Source organism: Poromitra crassiceps, assembly GCF_964638095.1.
Source record: "Poromitra crassiceps genome assembly, contig: HAP1_SCAFFOLD_1523, whole genome shotgun sequence".
In the NCBI taxonomy this organism is placed as follows: Eukaryota; Metazoa; Chordata; class Actinopteri; order Beryciformes; family Melamphaidae; genus Poromitra; species Poromitra crassiceps.
In genome coordinates this window covers 7572-29463 of record NW_028150889.1, presented here as the reverse complement: position 1 = coordinate 29463, position 21892 = coordinate 7572, and the positions used below count along the sequence as shown (strand labels likewise).

General features: G+C 41.8%; 1 long non-coding RNA gene across 1 annotated transcript; it reads right to left on the bottom strand.

Moving 5' to 3' along the window:
* Positions 1-14071: 14071 nt before the first annotated feature.
* Positions 14072-15087, bottom strand: LOC310771929. The gene is made up of 3 exons (XR_014552464.1): positions 14767-15087; positions 14383-14536; positions 14072-14271 (listed from the first exon to the last, which is right to left on the bottom strand). It is a non-coding gene; the product is annotated as an uncharacterized lncRNA (long non-coding RNA).
* Positions 15088-21892: the final 6805 nt, after the last annotated feature.

The following is a 21892-nucleotide window of genomic DNA, read 5'->3' as shown; positions in this document are numbered from 1 at the left end:
GTGTCAAGTCTGACTTAGAAAAAAAAAAAAAAAATCCAAAATCAGACAGAGTGTTGAGACCAGAGAGGCTAAGACCGCATTGACTCAGTGCGGTATTCAGCCTCTCTGGTGTCAAGTCTGACTTAGAAAAAAAAAAAAAAAATCCAAAATCAGACAGAGTGTTGAGACCAGAGAGGCTAAGACCGCATTGACTCAGTGCGGTATTCAGCCTCTCTGGTGTCAAGTCTGACTTGAAAAAAAAAAAAAAAATCCAAAATCAGACAGAGTGTTGACACCAGAGAGGCTAAGACCGCATTGACTCAGTGCGGTATTCAGCCTCTCTGGTGTCAAGTCTGACTTTGAAAAAAAAAAAAAAAATCCAAAATCAGACAGAGTGTTGAGACCAGAGAGGCTAAGACCGCATTGACTCAGTGCGGTATTCAGCCTCTCTGGTGTCAAGTCTGACTTAGAAAAAAAAAAAAAAAATCCAAATCAGACAGAGTGTTGAGACCAGAGAGGCTAAGACCGCATTGACTCAGTGCGGTATTCAGCCTCTCTGGTGTCAAGTCTGACTTTGAAAAAAAAAAAAAAATCCAAAATCAGACAGAGTGTTGACACCAGAGAGGCTAAGACCGCATTGACTCAGTGCGGTATTCAGCCTCTCTGGTGTCAAGTCTGACTTAGAAAAAAAAAAAAAAAAATCCAAAATCAGACAGAGTGTTGAGACCAGAGAGGCTAAGACCGCATTGACTCAGTGCGGTATTCAGCCTCTCTGGTGTCAAGTCTGACTTTGAAAAAAAAAAAAAAAAATCCAAAATCAGACAGAGTGTTGACACCAGAGAGGGCTAAGACCGCATTGACTCAGTGCGGTATTCAGCCTCTCTGGTGTCAAGTCTGACTTTGAAAAAAAAAAAAAAAAATCCAAAATCAGACAGAGTGTTGACACCAGAGAGGCTAAGACCGCATTGACTCAGTGCGGTATTCAGCCTCTCTGGTGTCAAGTCTGACTTTGAAAAAAAAAAAAAAATCCAAAATCAGACAGAGTGTTGACACCAGAGAGGCTAAGACCGCATTGACTCAGTGCGGTATTCAGCCTCTCTGGTGTCAAGTCTGACTTTGAAAAAAAAAAAAAAAATCCAAAATCAGACAGAGTGTTGACACCAGAGAGGCTAAGACCGCATTGACTCAGTGCGGTATTCAGCCTCTCTGGTGTCAAGTCTGACTTAGAAAAAAAAAAAAAAAATCCAAAATCAGACAGAGTGTTGAGACCAGAGAGGCTAAGACCGCATTGACTCAGTGCGGTATTCAGCCTCTCTGGTGTCAAGTCTGACTTAGAAAAAAAAAAAAAAATCCAAAATCAGACAGAGTGTTGAGACCAGAGAGGCTAAGACCGCATTGACTCAGTGCGGTATTCAGCCTCTCTGGTGTCAAGTCTGACTTAGAAAAAAAAAAAAAAAATCCAAAATCAGACAGAGTGTTGAGACCAGAGAGGCTAAGACCGCATTGACTCAGTGCGGTATTCAGCCTCTCTGGTGTCAAGTCTGACTTTGAAAAAAAAAAAAAAATCCAAAATCAGACAGAGTGTTGACACCAGAGAGGCTAAGACCGCATTGACTCAGTGCGGTATTCAGCCTCTCTGGTGTCAAGTCTGACTTTGAAAAAAAAAAAAAAATCCAAAATCAGACAGAGTGTTGACACCAGAGAGGCTAAGACCGCATTGACTCAGTGCGGTATTCAGCCTCTCTGGTGTCAAGTCTGACTTAGAAAAAAAAAAAAAAAATCCAAAATCAGACAGAGTGTTGACGACCAGAGAGGCTAAGACCGCATTGACTCAGTGCGGTATTCAGCCTCTCTGGTGTCAAGTCTGACTTAGAAAAAAAAAAAAAAAATCCAAAATCAGACAGAGTGTTGAGACCAGAGAGGCTAAGACCGCATTGACTCAGTGCGGTATTCAGCCTCTCTGGTGTCAAGTCTGACTTAGAAAAAAAAAAAAAAATCCAAAATCAGACAGAGTGTTGAGACCAGAGAGGCTAAGACCGCATTGACTCAGTGCGGTATTCAGCCTCTCTGGTGTCAAGTCTGACTTAGAAAAAAAAAAAAAAATCCAAAATCAGACAGAGTGTTGAGACCAGAGAGGCTAAGACCGCATTGACTCAGTGCGGTATTCAGCCTCTCTGGTGTCAAGTCTGACTTTGAAAAAAAAAAAAAAAATCCAAAATCAGACAGAGTGTTGACGACCAGAGAGGCTAAGACCGCATTGACTCAGTGCGGTATTCAGCCTCTCTGGTGTCAAGTCTGACTTTGAAAAAAAAAAAAAAAAATCCAAAATCAGACAGAGTGTTGACACCAGAGAGGCTAAGACCGCATTGACTCAGTGCGGTATTCAGCCTCTCTGGTGTCAAGTCTGACTTTGAAAAAAAAAAAAAAATCCAAAATCAGACAGAGTGTTGACACCAGAGAGGCTAAGACCGCATTGACTCAGTGCGGTATTCAGCCTCTCTGGTGTCAAGTCTGACTTTGAAAAAAAAAAAAAAAATCCAAAATCAGACAGAGTGTTGACACCAGAGAGGCTAAGACCGCATTGACTCAGTGCGGTATTCAGCCTCTCTGGTGTCAAGTCTGACTTAGAAAAAAAAAAAAAAAAATCCAAAATCAGACAGAGTGTTGAGACCAGAGAGGCTAAGACCGCATTGACTCAGTGCGGTATTCAGCCTCTCTGGTGTCAAGTCTGACTTAGAAAAAAAAAAAAAAAATCCAAAATCAGACAGAGTGTTGAGACCAGAGAGGCTAAGACCGCATTGACTCAGTGCGGTATTCAGCCTCTCTGGTGTCAAGTCTGACTTAGAAAAAAAAAAAAAAAATCCAAAATCAGACAGAGTGTTGACACCAGAGAGGCTAAGACCGCATTGACTCAGTGCGGTATTCAGCCTCTCTGGTGTCAAGTCTGACTTTGAAAAAAAAAAAAAAATCCAAAATCAGACAGAGTGTTGACACCAGAGAGGCTAAGACCGCATTGACTCAGTGCGGTATTCAGCCTCTCTGGTGTCAAGTCTGACTTAGAAAAAAAAAAAAAAAATCCAAAATCAGACAGAGTGTTGACACCAGAGAGGCTAAGACCGCATTGACTCAGTGCGGTATTCAGCCTCTCTGGTGTCAAGTCTGACTTTGAAAAAAAAAAAAAAAATCCAAAATCAGACAGAGTGTTGACACCAGAGAGGCTAAGACCGCATTGACTCAGTGCGGTATTCAGCCTCTCTGGTGTCAAGTCTGACTTTGAAAAAAAAAAAAAAAATCCAAAATCAGACAGAGTGTTGACACCAGAGAGGCTAAGACCGCATTGACTCAGTGCGGTATTCAGCCTCTCTGGTGTCAAGTCTGACTTAGAAAAAAAAAAAAAAAATCCAAAATCAGACAGAGTGTTGAGACCAGAGAGGCTAAGACCGCATTGACTCAGTGCGGTATTCAGCCTCTCTGGTGTCAAGTCTGACTTAGAAAAAAAAAAAAAAAATCCAAAATCAGACAGAGTGTTGAGACCAGAGAGGCTAAGACCGCATTGACTCAGTGCGGTATTCAGCCTCTCTGGTGTCAAGTCTGACTTAGAAAAAAAAAAAAAAAATCCAAAATCAGACAGAGTGTTGAGACCAGAGAGGCTAAGACCGCATTGACTCAGTGCGGTATTCAGCCTCTCTGGTGTCAAGTCTGACTTTGAAAAAAAAAAAAAAAAATCCAAAATCAGACAGAGTGTTGACACCAGAGAGGCTAAGACCGCATTGACTCAGTGCGGTATTCAGCCTCTCTGGTGTCAAGTCTGACTTTGAAAAAAAAAAAAAAAATCCAAAATCAGACAGAGTGTTGACACCAGAGAGGCTAAGACCGCATTGACTCAGTGCGGTATTCAGCCTCTCTGGTGTCAAGTCTGACTTTGAAAAAAAAAAAAAAAATCCAAAATCAGACAGAGTGTTGACACCAGAGAGGCTAAGACCGCATTGACTCAGTGCGGTATTCAGCCTCTCTGGTGTCAAGTCTGACTTTGAAAAAAAAAAAAAAAATCCAAAATCAGACAGAGTGTTGACACCAGAGAGGCTAAGACCGCATTGACTCAGTGCGGTATTCAGCCTCTCTGGTGTCAAGTCTGACTTAGAAAAAAAAAAAAAAAATCCAAAATCAGACAGAGTGTTGAGACCAGAGAGGCTAAGACCGCATTGACTCAGTGCGGTATTCAGCCTCTCTGGTGTCAAGTCTGACTTAGAAAAAAAAAAAAAAAATCCAAAATCAGACAGAGTGTTGAGACCAGAGAGGCTAAGACCGCATTGACTCAGTGCGGTATTCAGCCTCTCTGGTGTCAAGTCTGACTTAGAAAAAAAAAAAAAAAATCCAAAATCAGACAGAGTGTTGACACCAGAGAGGCTAAGACCGCATTGACTCAGTGCGGTATTCAGCCTCTCTGGTGTCAAGTCTGACTTTGAAAAAAAAAAAAAAAATCCAAAATCAGACAGAGTGTTGACACCAGAGAGGCTAAGACCGCATTGACTCAGTGCGGTATTCAGCCTCTCTGGTGTCAAGTCTGACTTTGAAAAAAAAAAAAAAAATCCAAAATCAGACAGAGTGTTGACACCAGAGAGGCTAAGACCGCATTGACTCAGTGCGGTATTCAGCCTCTCTGGTGTCAAGTCTGACTTTGAAAAAAAAAAAAAAAATCCAAAATCAGACAGAGTGTTGACACCAGAGAGGCTAAGACCGCATTGACTCAGTGCGGTATTCAGCCTCTCTGGTGTCAAGTCTGACTTAGAAAAAAAAAAAAAAAATCCAAAATCAGACAGAGTGTTGAGACCAGAGAGGCTAAGACCGCATTGACTCAGTGCGGTATTCAGCCTCTCTGGTGTCAAGTCTGACTTAGAAAAAAAAAAAAAAAATCCAAAATCAGACAGAGTGTTGAGACCAGAGAGGCTAAGACCGCATTGACTCAGTGCGGTATTCAGCCTCTCTGGTGTCAAGTCTGACTTTGAAAAAAAAAAAAAAAATCCAAAATCAGACAGAGTGTTGACACCAGAGAGGCTAAGACCGCATTGACTCAGTGCGGTATTCAGCCTCTCTGGTGTCAAGTCTGACTTTGAAAAAAAAAAAAAAAAATCCAAAATCAGACAGAGTGTTGACACCAGAGAGGCTAAGACCGCATTGACTCAGTGCGGTATTCAGCCTCTCTGGTGTCAAGTCTGACTTAGAAAAAAAAAAAAAAAATCCAAAATCAGACAGAGTGTTGAGACCAGAGAGGCTAAGACCGCATTGACTCAGTGCGGTATTCAGCCTCTCTGGTGTCAAGTCTGACTTAGAAAAAAAAAAAAAAATCCAAAATCAGACAGAGTGTTGAGACCAGAGAGGCTAAGACCGCATTGACTCAGTGCGGTATTCAGCCTCTCTGGTGTCAAGTCTGACTTAGAAAAAAAAAAAAAAATCCAAAATCAGACAGAGTGTTGACACCAGAGAGGCTAAGACCGCATTGACTCAGTGCGGTATTCAGCCTCTCTGGTGTCAAGTCTGACTTTGAAAAAAAAAAAAAAATCCAAAATCAGACAGAGTGTTGACACCAGAGAGGCTAAGACCGCATTGACTCAGTGCGGTATTCAGCCTCTCTGGTGTCAAGTCTGACTTAGAAAAAAAAAAAAAAAATCCAAAATCAGACAGAGTGTTGAGACCAGAGAGGCTAAGACCGCATTGACTCAGTGCGGTATTCAGCCTCTCTGGTGTCAAGTCTGACTTAGAAAAAAAAAAAAAAAATCCAAAATCAGACAGAGTGTTGAGACCAGAGAGGCTAAGACCGCATTGACTCAGTGCGGTATTCAGCCTCTCTGGTGTCAAGTCTGACTTAGAAAAAAAAAAAAAAAATCCAAAATCAGACAGAGTGTTGAGACCAGAGAGGCTAAGACCGCATTGACTCAGTGCGGTATTCAGCCTCTCTGGTGTCAAGTCTGACTTTGAAAAAAAAAAAAAAATCCAAAATCAGACAGAGTGTTGACACCAGAGAGGCTAAGACCGCATTGACTCAGTGCGGTATTCAGCCTCTCTGGTGTCAAGTCTGACTTTGAAAAAAAAAAAAAAATCCAAAATCAGACAGAGTGTTGAGACCAGAGAGGCTAAGACCGCATTGACTCAGTGCGGTATTCAGCCTCTCTGGTGTCAAGTCTGACTTAGAAAAAAAAAAAAAAAATCCAAAATCAGACAGAGTGTTGACACCAGAGAGGCTAAGACCGCATTGACTCAGTGCGGTATTCAGCCTCTCTGGTGTCAAGTCTGACTTTGAAAAAAAAAAAAAAAATCCAAAATCAGACAGAGTGTTGACACCAGAGAGGCTAAGACCGCATTGACTCAGTGCGGTATTCAGCCTCTCTGGTGTCAAGTCTGACTTTGAAAAAAAAAAAAAAAATCCAAAATCAGACAGAGTGTTGACACCAGAGAGGCTAAGACCGCATTGACTCAGTGCGGTATTCAGCCTCTCTGGTGTCAAGTCTGACTTAGAAAAAAAAAAAAAAAATCCAAAATCAGACAGAGTGTTGAGACCAGAGAGGCTAAGACCGCATTGACTCAGTGCGGTATTCAGCCTCTCTGGTGTCAAGTCTGACTTAGAAAAAAAAAAAAAAAATCCAAAATCAGACAGAGTGTTGAGACCAGAGAGGCTAAGACCGCATTGACTCAGTGCGGTATTCAGCCTCTCTGGTGTCAAGTCTGACTTAGAAAAAAAAAAAAAAAATCCAAAATCAGACAGAGTGTTGAGACCAGAGAGGCTAAGACCGCATTGACTCAGTGCGGTATTCAGCCTCTCTGGTGTCAAGTCTGACTTTGAAAAAAAAAAAAAAAAATCCAAAATCAGACAGAGTGTTGACACCAGAGAGGCTAAGACCGCATTGACTCAGTGCGGTATTCAGCCTCTCTGGTGTCAAGTCTGACTTTGAAAAAAAAAAAAAAAATCCAAAATCAGACAGAGTGTTGACACCAGAGAGGCTAAGACCGCATTGACTCAGTGCGGTATTCAGCCTCTCTGGTGTCAAGTCTGACTTTGAAAAAAAAAAAAAAAATCCAAAATCAGACAGAGTGTTGACACCAGAGAGGCTAAGACCGCATTGACTCAGTGCGGTATTCAGCCTCTCTGGTGTCAAGTCTGACTTTGAAAAAAAAAAAAAAAATCCAAAATCAGACAGAGTGTTGACACCAGAGAGGCTAAGACCGCATTGACTCAGTGCGGTATTCAGCCTCTCTGGTGTCAAGTCTGACTTAGAAAAAAAAAAAAAAAATCCAAAATCAGACAGAGTGTTGAGACCAGAGAGGCTAAGACCGCATTGACTCAGTGCGGTATTCAGCCTCTCTGGTGTCAAGTCTGACTTAGAAAAAAAAAAAAAAAAATCCAAAATCAGACAGAGTGTTGAGACCAGAGAGGCTAAGACCGCATTGACTCAGTGCGGTATTCAGCCTCTCTGGTGTCAAGTCTGACTTAGAAAAAAAAAAAAAAAATCCAAAATCAGACAGAGTGTTGACGACCAGAGAGGCTAAGACCGCATTGACTCAGTGCGGTATTCAGCCTCTCTGGTGTCAAGTCTGACTTAGAAAAAAAAAAAAAAAATCCAAAATCAGACAGAGTGTTGACACCAGAGAGGCTAAGACCGCATTGACTCAGTGCGGTATTCAGCCTCTCTGGTGTCAAGTCTGACTTTGAAAAAAAAAAAAAAAATCCAAAATCAGACAGAGTGTTGACACCAGAGAGGCTAAGACCGCATTGACTCAGTGCGGTATTCAGCCTCTCTGGTGTCAAGTCTGACTTAGAAAAAAAAAAAAAAATCCAAAATCAGACAGAGTGTTGAGACCAGAGAGGCTAAGACCGCATTGACTCAGTGCGGTATTCAGCCTCTCTGGTGTCAAGTCTGACTTAGAAAAAAAAAAAAAAAATCCAAAATCAGACAGAGTGTTGAGACCAGAGAGGCTAAGACCGCATTGACTCAGTGCGGTATTCAGCCTCTCTGGTGTCAAGTCTGACTTAGAAAAAAAAAAAAAAAATCCAAAATCAGACAGAGTGTTGACACCAGAGAGGCTAAGACCGCATTGACTCAGTGCGGTATTCAGCCTCTCTGGTGTCAAGTCTGACTTTGAAAAAAAAAAAAAAAATCCAAAATCAGACAGAGTGTTGACACCAGAGAGGCTAAGACCGCATTGACTCAGTGCGGTATTCAGCCTCTCTGGTGTCAAGTCTGACTTTGAAAAAAAAAAAAAAAATCCAAAATCAGACAGAGTGTTGACACCAGAGAGGCTAAGACCGCATTGACTCAGTGCGGTATTCAGCCTCTCTGGTGTCAAGTCTGACTTAGAAAAAAAAAAAAAAAATCCAAAATCAGACAGAGTGTTGAGACCAGAGAGGCTAAGACCGCATTGACTCAGTGCGGTATTCAGCCTCTCTGGTGTCAAGTCTGACTTAGAAAAAAAAAAAAAAAATCCAAAATCAGACAGAGTGTTGAGACCAGAGAGGCTAAGACCGCATTGACTCAGTGCGGTATTCAGCCTCTCTGGTGTCAAGTCTGACTTAGAAAAAAAAAAAAAAATCCAAAATCAGACAGAGTGTTGACACCAGAGAGGCTAAGACCGCATTGACTCAGTGCGGTATTCAGCCTCTCTGGTGTCAAGTCTGACTTTGAAAAAAAAAAAAAAAATCCAAAATCAGACAGAGTGTTGACACCAGAGAGGCTAAGACCGCATTGACTCAGTGCGGTATTCAGCCTCTCTGGTGTCAAGTCTGACTTTGAAAAAAAAAAAAAAAATCCAAAATCAGACAGAGTGTTGACACCAGAGAGGCTAAGACCGCATTGACTCAGTGCGGTATTCAGCCTCTCTGGTGTCAAGTCTGACTTAGAAAAAAAAAAAAAAAATCCAAAATCAGACAGAGTGTTGAGACCAGAGAGGCTAAGACCGCATTGACTCAGTGCGGTATTCAGCCTCTCTGGTGTCAAGTCTGACTTAGAAAAAAAAAAAAAAAATCCAAAATCAGACAGAGTGTTGAGACCAGAGAGGCTAAGACCGCATTGACTCAGTGCGGTATTCAGCCTCTCTGGTGTCAAGTCTGACTTAGAAAAAAAAAAAAAAAATCCAAAATCAGACAGAGTGTTGAGACCAGAGAGGCTAAGACCGCATTGACTCAGTGCGGTATTCAGCCTCTCTGGTGTCAAGTCTGACTTTGAAAAAAAAAAAAAAAATCCAAAATCAGACAGAGTGTTGACACCAGAGAGGCTAAGACCGCATTGACTCAGTGCGGTATTCAGCCTCTCTGGTGTCAAGTCTGACTTAGAAAAAAAAAAAAAAAATCCAAAATCAGACAGAGTGTTGAGACCAGAGAGGCTAAGACCGCATTGACTCAGTGCGGTATTCAGCCTCTCTGGTGTCAAGTCTGACTTAGAAAAAAAAAAAAAAAATCCAAAATCAGACAGAGTGTTGACACCAGAGAGGCTAAGACCGCATTGACTCAGTGCGGTATTCAGCCTCTCTGGTGTCAAGTCTGACTTTGAAAAAAAAAAAAAAAATCCAAAATCAGACAGAGTGTTGACACCAGAGAGGCTAAGACCGCATTGACTCAGTGCGGTATTCAGCCTCTCTGGTGTCAAGTCTGACTTTGAAAAAAAAAAAAAAAATCCAAAATCAGACAGAGTGTTGACACCAGAGAGGCTAAGACCGCATTGACTCAGTGCGGTATTCAGCCTCTCTGGTGTCAAGTCTGACTTAGAAAAAAAAAAAAAAAAATCCAAAATCAGACAGAGTGTTGAGACCAGAGAGGCTAAGACCGCATTGACTCAGTGCGGTATTCAGCCTCTCTGGTGTCAAGTCTGACTTAGAAAAAAAAAAAAAAAAATCCAAAATCAGACAGAGTGTTGAGACCAGAGAGGCTAAGACCGCATTGACTCAGTGCGGTATTCAGCCTCTCTGGTGTCAAGTCTGACTTAGAAAAAAAAAAAAAAATCCAAAATCAGACAGAGTGTTGACACCAGAGAGGCTAAGACCGCATTGACTCAGTGCGGTATTCAGCCTCTCTGGTGTCAAGTCTGACTTTGAAAAAAAAAAAAAAAATCCAAAATCAGACAGAGTGTTGACACCAGAGAGGCTAAGACCGCATTGACTCAGTGCGGTATTCAGCCTCTCTGGTGTCAAGTCTGACTTAGAAAAAAAAAAAAAAAATCCAAAATCAGACAGAGTGTTGAGACCAGAGAGGCTAAGACCGCATTGACTCAGTGCGGTATTCAGCCTCTCTGGTGTCAAGTCTGACTTAGAAAAAAAAAAAAAAAAAATCCAAAATCAGACAGAGTGTTGAGACCAGAGAGGCTAAGACCGCATTGACTCAGTGCGGTATTCAGCCTCTCTGGTGTCAAGTCTGACTTAGAAAAAAAAAAAAAAATCCAAAATCAGACAGAGTGTTGACACCAGAGAGGCTAAGACCGCATTGACTCAGTGCGGTATTCAGCCTCTCTGGTGTCAAGTCTGACTTTGAAAAAAAAAAAAAAATCCAAAATCAGACAGAGTGTTGACACCAGAGAGGCTAAGACCGCATTGACTCAGTGCGGTATTCAGCCTCTCTGGTGTCAAGTCTGACTTTGAAAAAAAAAAAAAAAATCCAAAATCAGACAGAGTGTTGAGACCAGAGAGGCTAAGACCGCATTGACTCAGTGCGGTATTCAGCCTCTCTGGTGTCAAGTCTGACTTAGAAAAAAAAAAAAAAAATCCAAAATCAGACAGAGTGTTGAGACCAGAGAGGCTAAGACCGCATTGACTCAGTGCGGTATTCAGCCTCTCTGGTGTCAAGTCTGACTTAGAAAAAAAAAAAAAAATCCAAAATCAGACAGAGTGTTGACACCAGAGAGGCTAAGACCGCATTGACTCAGTGCGGTATTCAGCCTCTCTGGTGTCAAGTCTGACTTTGAAAAAAAAAAAAAAAATCCAAAATCAGACAGAGTGTTGACACCAGAGAGGCTAAGACCGCATTGACTCAGTGCGGTATTCAGCCTCTCTGGTGTCAAGTCTGACTTTGAAAAAAAAAAAAAAAATCCAAAATCAGACAGAGTGTTGACACCAGAGAGGCTAAGACCGCATTGACTCAGTGCGGTATTCAGCCTCTCTGGTGTCAAGTCTGACTTAGAAAAAAAAAAAAAAAATCCAAAATCAGACAGAGTGTTGAGACCAGAGAGGCTAAGACCGCATTGACTCAGTGCGGTATTCAGCCTCTCTGGTGTCAAGTCTGACTTAGAAAAAAAAAAAAAAAAATCCAAAATCAGACAGAGTGTTGAGACCAGAGAGGCTAAGACCGCATTGACTCAGTGCGGTATTCAGCCTCTCTGGTGTCAAGTCTGACTTAGAAAAAAAAAAAAAAATCCAAAATCAGACAGAGTGTTGAGACCAGAGAGGCTAAGACCGCATTGACTCAGTGCGGTATTCAGCCTCTCTGGTGTCAAGTCTGACTTTGAAAAAAAAAAAAAAAATCCAAAATCAGACAGAGTGTTGACACCAGAGAGGCTAAGACCGCATTGACTCAGTGCGGTATTCAGCCTCTCTGGTGTCAAGTCTGACTTTGAAAAAAAAAAAAAAAATCCAAAATCAGACAGAGTGTTGAGACCAGAGAGGCTAAGACCGCATTGACTCAGTGCGGTATTCAGCCTCTCTGGTGTCAAGTCTGACTTAGAAAAAAAAAAAAAAAATCCAAAATCAGACAGAGTGTTGACACCAGAGAGGCTAAGACCGCATTGACTCAGTGCGGTATTCAGCCTCTCTGGTGTCAAGTCTGACTTTGAAAAAAAAAAAAAAAATCCAAAATCAGACAGAGTGTTGACACCAGAGAGGCTAAGACCGCATTGACTCAGTGCGGTATTCAGCCTCTCTGGTGTCAAGTCTGACTTTGAAAAAAAAAAAAAAAATCCAAAATCAGACAGAGTGTTGACACCAGAGAGGCTAAGACCGCATTGACTCAGTGCGGTATTCAGCCTCTCTGGTGTCAAGTCTGACTTAGAAAAAAAAAAAAAAATCCAAAATCAGACAGAGTGTTGAGACCAGAGAGGCTAAGACCGCATTGACTCAGTGCGGTATTCAGCCTCTCTGGTGTCAAGTCTGACTTAGAAAAAAAAAAAAAAAATCCAAAATCAGACAGAGTGTTGAGACCAGAGAGGCTAAGACCGCATTGACTCAGTGCGGTATTCAGCCTCTCTGGTGTCAAGTCTGACTTAGAAAAAAAAAAAAAAATCCAAAATCAGACAGAGTGTTGACACCAGAGAGGCTAAGACCGCATTGACTCAGTGCGGTATTCAGCCTCTCTGGTGTCAAGTCTGACTTTGAAAAAAAAAAAAAAAATCCAAAATCAGACAGAGTGTTGACACCAGAGAGGCTAAGACCGCATTGACTCAGTGCGGTATTCAGCCTCTCTGGTGTCAAGTCTGACTTTGAAAAAAAAAAAAAAAATCCAAAATCAGACAGAGTGTTGACACCAGAGAGGCTAAGACCGCATTGACTCAGTGCGGTATTCAGCCTCTCTGGTGTCAAGTCTGACTTAGAAAAAAAAAAAAAAAATCCAAAATCAGACAGAGTGTTGAGACCAGAGAGGCTAAGACCGCATTGACTCAGTGCGGTATTCAGCCTCTCTGGTGTCAAGTCTGACTTAGAAAAAAAAAAAAAAAATCCAAAATCAGACAGAGTGTTGAGACCAGAGAGGCTAAGACCGCATTGACTCAGTGCGGTATTCAGCCTCTCTGGTGTCAAGTCTGACTTTGAAAAAAAAAAAAAAAAATCCAAAATCAGACAGAGTGTTGAGACCAGAGAGGCTAAGACCGCATTGACTCAGTGCGGTATTCAGCCTCTCTGGTGTCAAGTCTGACTTTGAAAAAAAAAAAAAAATCCAAAATCAGACAGAGTGTTGAGACCAGAGAGGCTAAGACCGCATTGACTCAGTGCGGTATTCAGCCTCTCTGGTGTCAAGTCTGACTTTGAAAAAAAAAAAAAAAAATCCAAAATCAGACAGAGTGTTGAGACCAGAGAGGCTAAGACCGCATTGACTCAGTGCGGTATTCAGCCTCTCTGGTGTCAAGTCTGACTTAGAAAAAAAAAAAAAAAATCCAAAATCAGACAGAGTGTTGAGACCAGAGAGGCTAAGACCGCATTGACTCAGTGCGGTATTCAGCCTCTCTGGTGTCAAGTCTGACTTTGAAAAAAAAAAAAAAATCCAAAATCAGACAGAGTGTTGACACCAGAGAGGCTAAGACCGCATTGACTCAGTGCGGTATTCAGCCTCTCTGGTGTCAAGTCTGACTTTGAAAAAAAAAAAAAAATCCAAAATCAGACAGAGTGTTGACACCAGAGAGGCTAAGACCGCATTGACTCAGTGCGGTATTCAGCCTCTCTGGTGTCAAGTCTGACTTTGAAAAAAAAAAAAAAAATCCAAAATCAGACAGAGTGTTGACACCAGAGAGGCTAAGACCGCATTGACTCAGTGCGGTATTCAGCCTCTCTGGTGTCAAGTCTGACTTTGAAAAAAAAAAAAAAAATCCAAAATCAGACAGAGTGTTGACACCAGAGAGGCTAAGACCGCATTGACTCAGTGCGGTATTCAGCCTCTCTGGTGTCAAGTCTGACTTAGAAAAAAAAAAAAAAAAATCCAAAATCAGACAGAGTGTTGAGACCAGAGAGGCTAAGACCGCATTGACTCAGTGCGGTATTCAGCCTCTCTGGTGTCAAGTCTGACTTTGAAAAAAAAAAAAAAATCCAAAATCAGACAGAGTGTTGACACCAGAGAGGCTAAGACCGCATTGACTCAGTGCGGTATTCAGCCTCTCTGGTAGGGTTGGGTACCGTTCACATTTGAATCGATCCCGGTACGGTACCGGTACCTGGAATTCGGTACGGTACCAAAAACGGTACCTTTTTCGATACTTTTTTGAGTAAAAAAAAAAAAAAAATTTTTTTTTTTTGCAACAACAAAAATGTACAGTTGTAAAACAAATAAGTCCAAACTTCTCAATTTCAACATTGTTCTTTATTTAGATTTTTTTTTGTTTAGCAGCAGCACCCAACAAAATAAAACCCCTCCCAAACCAAGAGTTTACTTGTTGCAGGTAATGGTCTTGTGCCACACTGCTCCATCCATCAGCGGTCACTGCAATATGGTCAACTGCCCTGAGTTCCTCCTTCACATTCTTCTTCTCAACACGATACCAAGCTGGGATAAGTGTGTTTGTGAGAAGGTCTCTGGAGGGAGGGGAGTATTTTGGGTTCAGGGTCCCTGTCATCTCCCTATATATAGACAATAAAAATAACTATTGTTAGTAACTTAGCTTACTCTATGAATATCACACACACACACACACACATTATCACCCATTTATACATAAATAAATAATTTACCTGAACCATGGAGACTCCACCGTTGCGAAGGGCAACATGCCTTTTACAATGAAGGCAGTCACTGCCCTGTGGCACTCATTTACTTTCTGCCGGGGTAAAGCTGCTTTCTTCGCCAGGGTGAAGGGTGTCTCCTGTGCGACTCTCACACGGTGGCCTAGCAAAGAAAGCAAGAGTGTAACGTTGAACGTCTCACGGTGACACGAACTGAGGATAATAATAACGTTAGCAACGCTAGTTACGCTACTAAACATGCTAAGCTATAAGCTACAACTATCCAGCTAACGTTACGATTTCAGAGGGCAGCCCGTCTGAAATCGTAACGTTAACGTTAACGTTAAATACACGTTAACGTGTATTTAACGTTAGCTAATTAAATGACGTTACCTGATGTTGAAGAAGTCGACGCCTCACTTGTGACACTTGAAGTTTCGTCGTCGTCGTTGTCCGTTTCAGCTAACGAAGCAGAGGAGCTGCTGGCTGTAGGTGCTTTGCTGCTGGTGGATGCAGCGTCCACCCTCAGGCTATCGAACACTTTACAGTCTTCCGCATTTAAAAAGATTTTATGCTTGACCAAGTGTTTCCTCAAGTTAGAGGTGTTCCCCTGGCCAGCTTTGCACTTCGCATCGCAAATGTTACAGCGAGCGTTGTCTGAGTCTATCTTTGTGAAGTGGACCGCAAGCGAGAGGCCATCTTCTTCTCTTCAGCTTGTTTTGGCAGTGACGTGATGACGTAACCCACCCTCGTGTGTGTTGCCTTCAAGTTTGCGTCGGAATTTCTATCTCGCTCGCTGTCTTTGTATCACTGAGATGCGTTCAAGTACCGACATTTTTAAATTATAATAGAAAAAAAAAAAAGTACCGAAATGAGGTACCGTTTCATGTCATGTGAACTGATACTCGGTAGTACCGCCCACTTTCGGTCGGTGCCTGTAAAAGTACCGAGTTCGGTACCCATCCCTACTCTCTGGTGTCAAGTCTGACTTAGAAAAAAAAAAAAAAAATCCAAAATCAGACAGAGTGTTGAGACCAGAGAGGCTAAGACCGCATTGACTCAGTGCGGTATTCAGCCTCTCTGGTGTCAAGTCTGACTTAGAAAAAAAAAAAAAAAATCCAAAATCAGACAGAGTGTTGAGACCAGAGAGGCTAAGACCGCATTGACTCAGTGCGGTATTCAGCCTCTCTGGTGTCAAGTCTGACTTAGAAAAAAAAAAAAAAAATCCAAAATCAGACAGAGTGTTGAGACCAGAGAGGCTAAGACCGCATTGACTCAGTGCGGTATTCAGCCTCTCTGGTGTCAAGTCTGACTTAGAAAAAAAAAAAAAAAATCCAAAATCAGACAGAGTGTTGAGACCAGAGAGGCTAAGACCGCATTGACTCAGTGCGGTATTCAGCCTCTCTGGTGTCAAGTCTGACTTAGAAAAAAAAAAAAAAAATCCAAAATCAGACAGAGTGTTGACACCAGAGAGGCTAAGACCGCATTGACTCAGTGCGGTATTCAGCCTCTCTGGTGTCAAGTCTGACTTTGAAAAAAAAAAAAAAAATCCAAAATCAGACAGAGTGTTGACACCAGAGAGGCTAAGACCGCATTGACTCAGTGCGGTATTCAGCCTCTCTGGTGTCAAGTCTGACTTTGAAAAAAAAAAAAAAAATCCAAAATCAGACAGAGTGTTGACACCAGAGAGGCTAAGACCGCATTGACTCAGTGCGGTATTCAGCCTCTCTGGTGTCAAGTCTGACTTTGAAAAAAAAAAAAAAAATCCAAAATCAGACAGAGTGTTGACACCAGAGAGGCTAAGACCGCATTGACTCAGTGCGGTATTCAGCCTCTCTGGTGTCAAGTCTGACTTAGAAAAAAAAAAAAAAAATCCAAAATCAGACAGAGTGTTGAGACCAGAGAGGCTAAGACCGCATTGACTCAGTGCGGTATTCAGCCTCTCTGGTGTCAAGTCTGACTTAGAAAAAAAAAAAAAAAATCCAAAATCAGACAGAGTGTTGAGACCAGAGAGGCTAAGACCGCATTGACTCAGTGCGGTATTCAGCCTCTCTGGTGTCAAGTCTGACTTAGAAAAAAAAAAAAAAATCCAAAATCAGACAGAGTGTTGAGACCAGAGAGGCTAAGACCGCATTGACTCAGTGCGGTATTCAGCCTCTCTGGTGTCAAGTCTGACTTTGAAAAAAAAAAAAAAAATCCAAAATCAGACAGAGTGTTGACACCAGAGAGGCTAAGACCGCATTGACTCAGTGCGGTATTCAGCCTCTCTGGTGTCAAGTCTGACTTAGAAAAAAAAAAAAAAAATCCAAAATCAGACAGAGTGTTGAGACCAGAGAGGCTAAGACCGCATTGACTCAGTGCGGTATTCAGCCTCTCTGGTGTCAAGTCTGACTTAGAAAAAAAAAAAAAAAATCCAAAATCAGACAGAGTGTTGAGACCAGAGAGGCTAAGACCGCATTGACTCAGTGCGGTATTCAGCCTCTCTGGTGTCAAGTCTGACTTAGAAAAAAAAAAAAAAAATCCAAAATCAGACAGAGTGTTGAGACCAGAGAGGCTAAGACCGCATTGACTCAGTGCGGTATTCAGCCTCTCTGGTGTCAAGTCTGACTTAGAAAAAAAAAAAAAAAATCCAAAATCAGACAGAGTGTTGAGACCAGAGAGGCTAAGACCGCATTGACTCAGTGCGGTATTCAGCCTCTCTGGTGTCAAGTCTGACTTAGAAAAAAAAAAAAAAAATCCAAAATCAGACAGAGTGTTGACACCAGAGAGGCTAAGACCGCATTGACTCAGTGCGGTATTCAGCCTCTCTGGTGTCAAGTCTGACTTTGAAAAAAAAAAAAAAAATCCAAAATCAGACAGAGTGTTGACACCAGAGAGGCTAAGACCGCATTGACTCAGTGCGGTATTCAGCCTCTCTGGTGTCAAGTCTGACTTTGAAAAAAAAAAAAAAAATCCAAAATCAGACAGAGTGTTGACACCAGAGAGGCTAAGACCGCATTGACTCAGTGCGGTATTCAGCCTCTCTGGTGTCAAGTCTGACTTTGAAAAAAAAAAAAAAAATCCAAAATCAGACAGAGTGTTGACACCAGAGAGGCTAAGACCGCATTGACTCAGTGCGGTATTCAGCCTCTCTGGTGTCAAGTCTGACTTAGAAAAAAAAAAAAAAAATCCAAAATCAGACAGAGTGTTGAGACCAGAGAGGCTAAGACCGCATTGACTCAGTGCGGTATTCAGCCTCTCTGGTGTCAAGTCTGACTTAGAAAAAAAAAAAAAAAAATCCAAAATCAGACAGAGTGTTGAGACCAGAGAGGCTAAGACCGCATTGACTCAGTGCGGTATTCAGCCTCTCTGGTGTCAAGTCTGACTTAGAAAAAAAAAAAAAAATCCAAAATCAGACAGAGTGTTGAGACCAGAGAGGCTAAGACCGCATTGACTCAGTGCGGTATTCAGCCTCTCTGGTGTCAAGTCTGACTTTGAAAAAAAAAAAAAAAATCCAAAATCAGACAGAGTGTTGACACCAGAGAGGCTAAGACCGCATTGACTCAGTGCGGTATTCAGCCTCTCTGGTGTCAAGTCTGACTTTGAAAAAAAAAAAAAAAATCCAAAATCAGACAGAGTGTTGAGACCAGAGAGGCTAAGACCGCATTGACTCAGTGCGGTATTCAGCCTCTCTGGTGTCAAGTCTGACTTAGAAAAAAAAAAAAAAAATCCAAAATCAGACAGAGAGTTGACACCAGAGAGGCTAAGACCGCATTGACTCAGTGCGGTATTCAGCCTCTCTGGTGTCAAGTCTGACTTTGAAAAAAAAAAAAAAATCCAAAATCAGACAGAGTGTTGACACCAGAGAGGCTAAGACCGCATTGACTCAGTGCGGTATTCAGCCTCTCTGGTGTCAAGTCTGACTTTGAAAAAAAAAAAAAAATCCAAAATCAGACAGAGTGTTGACACCAGAGAGGCTAAGACCGCATTGACTCAGTGCGGTATTCAGCCTCTCTGGTGTCAAGTCTGACTTAGAAAAAAAAAAAAAAAATCCAAAATCAGACAGAGTGTTGAGACCAGAGAGGCTAAGACCGCATTGACTCAGTGCGGTATTCAGCCTCTCTGGTGTCAAGTCTGACTTAGAAAAAAAAAAAAAAAATCCAAAATCAGACAGAGTGTTGAGACCAGAGAGGCTAAGACCGCATTGACTCAGTGCGGTATTCAGCCTCTCTGGTGTCAAGTCTGACTTAGAAAAAAAAAAAAAAAATCCAAAATCAGACAGAGTGTTGACACCAGAGAGGCTAAGACCGCATTGACTCAGTGCGGTATTCAGCCTCTCTGGTGTCAAGTCTGACTTTGAAAAAAAAAAAAAAAATCCAAAATCAGACAGAGTGTTGACACCAGAGAGGCTAAGACCGCATTGACTCAGTGCGGTATTCAGCCTCTCTGGTGTCAAGTCTGACTTTGAAAAAAAAAAAAAAAATCCAAAATCAGACAGAGTGTTGACACCAGAGAGGCTAAGACCGCATTGACTCAGTGCGGTATTCAGCCTCTCTGGTGTCAAGTCTGACTTAGAAAAAAAAAAAAAAAATCCAAAATCAGACAGAGTGTTGAGACCAGAGAGGCTAAGACCGCATTGACTCAGTGCGGTATTCAGCCTCTCTGGTGTCAAGTCTGACTTAGAAAAAAAAAAAAAAATCCAAAATCAGACAGAGTGTTGAGACCAGAGAGGCTAAGACCGCATTGACTCAGTGCGGTATTCAGCCTCTCTGGTGTCAAGTCTGACTTTGAAAAAAAAAAAAAAAATCCAAAATCAGACAGAGTGTTGAGACCAGAGAGGCTAAGACCGCATTGACTCAGTGCGGTATTCAGCCTCTCTGGTGTCAAGTCTGACTTTGAAAAAAAAAAAAAAAATCCAAAATCAGACAGAGTGTTGAGACCAGAGAGGCTAAGACCGCATTGACTCAGTGCGGTATTCAGCCTCTCTGGTGTCAAGTCTGACTTTGAAAAAAAAAAAAAAAATCCAAAATCAGACAGAGTGTTGAGACCAGAGAGGCTAAGACCGCATTGACTCAGTGCGGTATTCAGCCTCTCTGGTGTCAAGTCTGACTTAGAAAAAAAAAAAAAAAATCCAAAATCAGACAGAGTGTTGAGACCAGAGAGGCTAAGACCGCATTGACTCAGTGCGGTATTCAGCCTCTCTGGTGTCAAGTCTGACTTTGAAAAAAAAAAAAAAAATCCAAAATCAGACAGAGTGTTGACACCAGAGAGGCTAAGACCGCATTGACTCAGTGCGGTATTCAGCCTCTCTGGTGTCAAGTCTGACTTTGAAAAAAAAAAAAAAAAATCCAAAATCAGACAGAGTGTTGACACCAGAGAGGCTAAGACCGCATTGACTCAGTGCGGTATTCAGCCTCTCTGGTGTCAAGTCTGACTTTGAAAAAAAAAAAAAAAATCCAAAATCAGACAGAGTGTTGACACCAGAGAGGCTAAGACCGCATTGACTCAGTGCGGTATTCAGCCTCTCTGGTGTCAAGTCTGACTTTGAAAAAAAAAAAAAAAAATCCAAAATCAGACAGAGTGTTGAGACCAGAGAGGCTAAGACCGCATTGACTCAGTGCGGTATTCAGCCTCTCTGGTGTCAAGTCTGACTTAGAAAAAAAAAAAAAAAATCCAAAATCAGACAGAGTGTTGAGACCAGAGAGGCTAAGACCGCATTGACTCAGTGCGGTATTCAGCCTCTCTGGTGTCAAGTCTGACTTTGAAAAAAAAAAAAAAAATCCAAAATCAGACAGAGTGTTGACACCAGAGAGGCTAAGACCGCATTGACTCAGTGCGGTATTCAGCCTCTCTGGTGTCAAGTCTGACTTAGAAAAAAAAAAAAAAAATCCAAAATCAGACAGAGTGTTGACACCAGAGAGGCTAAGACCGCATTGACTCAGTGCGGTATTCAGCCTCTCTGGTGTCAAGTCTGACTTAGAAAAAAAAAAAAAAAAATCCAAAATCAGACAGAGTGTTGAGACCAGAGAGGCTAAGACCGCATTGACTCAGTGCGGTATTCAGCCTCTCTGGTGTCAAGTCTGACTTAGAAAAAAAAAAAAAAAATCCAAAATCAGACAGAGTGTTGAGACCAGAGAGGCTAAGACCGCATTGACTCAGTGCGGTATTCAGCCTCTCTGGTGTCAAGTCTGACTTAGAAAAAAAAAAAAAAAATCCAAAATCAGACAGAGTGTTGAGACCAGAGAGGCTAAGACCGCATTGACTCAGTGCGGTATTCAGCCTCTCTGGTGTCAAGTCTGACTTAGAAAAAAAAAAAAAAAATCCAAAATCAGACAGAGTGTTGACACCAGAGAGGCTAAGACCGCATTGACTCAGTGCGGTATTCAGCCTCTCTGGTGTCAAGTCTGACTTTGAAAAAAAAAAAAAAATCCAAAATCAGACAGAGTGTTGACACCAGAGAGGCTAAGACCGCATTGACTCAGTGCGGTATTCAGCCTCTCTGGTGTCAAGTCTGACTTTGAAAAAAAAAAAAAAATCCAAAATCAGACAGAGTGTTGACACCAGAGAGGCTAAGACCGCATTGACTCAGTGCGGTATTCAGCCTCTCTGGTGTCAAGTCTGACTTTGAAAAAAAAAAAAAAATCCAAAATCAGACAGAGTGTTGACACCAGAGAGGCTAAGACCGCATTGACTCAGTGCGGTATTCAGCCTCTCTGGTGTCAAGTCTGACTTAGAAAAAAAAAAAAAAATCCAAAATCAGACAGAGTGTTGAGACCAGAGAGGCTAAGACCGCATTGACTCAGTGCGGTATTCAGCCTCTCTGGTGTCAAGTCTGACTTAGAAAAAAAAAAAAAAAATCCAAAATCAGACAGAGTGTTGAGACCAGAGAGGCTAAGACCGCATTGACTCAGTGCGGTATTCAGCCTCTCTGGTGTCAAGTCTGACTTAGAAAAAAAAAAAAAAAATCCAAAATCAGACAGAGTGTTGAGACCAGAGAGGCTAAGACCGCATTGACTCAGTGCGGTATTCAGCCTCTCTGGTGTCAAGTCTGACTTTGAAAAAAAAAAAAAAAATCCAAAATCAGACAGAGTGTTGACACCAGAGAGGCTAAGACCGCATTGACTCAGTGCGGTATTCAGCCTCTCTGGTGTCAAGTCTGACTTTGAAAAAAAAAAAAAAAATCCAAAATCAGACAGAGTGTTGAGACCAGAGAGGCTAAGACCGCATTGACTCAGTGCGGTATTCAGCCTCTCTGGTGTCAAGTCTGACTTAGAAAAAAAAAAAAAAAAATCCAAAATCAGACAGAGTGTTGAGACCAGAGAGGCTAAGACCGCATTGACTCAGTGCGGTATTCAGCCTCTCTGGTGTCAAGTCTGACTTAGAAAAAAAAAAAAAAAATCCAAAATCAGACAGAGTGTTGAGACCAGAGAGGCTAAGACCGCATTGACTCAGTGCGGTATTCAGCCTCTCTGGTGTCAAGTCTGACTTAGAAAAAAAAAAAAAAATCCAAAATCAGACAGAGTGTTGAGACCAGAGAGGC